This window comes from Calidris pugnax, unplaced genomic scaffold (assembly GCF_001431845.1).
Source record: "Calidris pugnax isolate Ruff unplaced genomic scaffold, ASM143184v1 scaffold764, whole genome shotgun sequence".
Lineage (NCBI taxonomy): Eukaryota > Metazoa > Chordata > Aves > Charadriiformes > Scolopacidae > Calidris > Calidris pugnax.
The window spans coordinates 5076-6738 of record NW_015091424.1 but is presented as its reverse complement, the minus strand read 5'-3'; positions in this window follow the sequence as shown (position 1 = coordinate 6738).

The window sequence follows — 1663 nt, the reverse complement described above, 5'->3', positions numbered from 1 at the left end:
AAGGACATCGGGGGGTTCTTCCAGAGAGCGGGGGGGAACCCCAAAACGGACTTGTGGGGCGCCCCATAGATGTGGGGGGGGGCCCAGAGATGTGGGGAGAAGCCGTGGGGTGTGGGGTGCCCCATAGATTTGGGGAGAAGCCGTGGGGTCTGGGGCGCCCCATAGATTTGGGGGAGACCCATAGATCTGGGGAGAAGCCGTGGGGTGTGGGGCGCCCCATAGATCCCAGAAGACATTGTTGGATTTGGGGTGCCCCATAGATTTGGGGAGAAGCCATGGGGTCTGGGGCGCCCCATAGATTTGGGGGGCGCCCCATAGATGTGGGGAGAAGCCATGAGATCGGGGGTGCCCCATAGATTTGGGGAGAAGCCATGGGATGTGGGGTGCCCCATAGATGTTGGGGAGCCCCATAGATTTGGGGAGAAGCCGTGGGATGTGGGGCGCCCCATAGATTTGGGGGGAGACCCATAGATTTGGGGGAGCCCCATAGATTTGGGGAGAAGCCATGGGGTCTGGGGCGCCCCATAGATTTGGGGGGAGCCCCATAGATGTGGGGAGAAGCCGTGGGATGTGGGGCGCCCCATAGATCCCAGAAGACATCGTTGGATTTGGGGCGCCCCATAGATGTGGGGCTGAGGGGGGGACACACGGACACTGGACGTCTCCCCAAATCTATGGGGCGCCCCAAAAGTGATGGCGTCTCCCCAAATCTATGGGGCACCCCGAAAATCTATGGGGCGCCCAGAAACAGCCTTCATCTCCCCACATCTATGGGGCGCCCCCAAACCCACCGTCATCTCCCCACATCTATGGGGCACCCCGAAAATGATGGCGTCTCCCCAAATCTATGGGGCGCCCCGAACCTGCCTTCATCTCCCCACATCTATGGGGCGCCCCCAAAGTGATGGCGTCTCCCCAAATCTATGGGGCGCCCCGAACCTGCCTTCATCTCCCCACATCTATGGGGCGCCCCCAAAGTGATGGCGTCTCCCCAAATCTATGGGGCGCCCCGAACCTGCCTTCATCTCCCCACATCTATGGGGCGCCCCCAAAGTGATGGCGTCTCCCCAAATCTATGGGGCGCCCCGAACCTGCCTTCATCTCCCCACATCTATGGGGCGCCCCCAAAGTGATGGCGTCTCCCCAAATCTATGGGGCGCCCCGAACCTGCCTTCATCTCCCCACATCTATGGGGCGCCCCGCACCTGCCTTTGTCTCCCAACATCTATGGGGCACATCTATGGGGCGCCCCGAAAGCGATGGGGTCTCCCCACATCTATGGGGCACCCCCAAACCCACCGTCGTCTCCCCACATCTATGGGGCACCCCGAAAATCTATGGGGCGCCCCAAATCTATGGGGCGCCCCGAACCTGCCTTCATCTCCCCACATCTATGGGGCGCCCCCAAAGTGATGGCGTCTCCCCAAATCTATGGGGCGCCCCCAAAGTGACAATGTCTCCCCAAATCTATGGGGCGCCCCGAACCTGCCTTTGTCTCCCCACATCTATGGGGCACATCTATGGGGCGCCCCGAAAGCGATGGGGTCTCCCCACATCTATGGGGCACCCCCAAACCCACCGTCGTCTCCCCACATCTATGGGGCACCCCGAAAATCTATGGGGCGCCCCAAAAGCGACGGCGTCTCCCCCTCCCCCCCCCAAA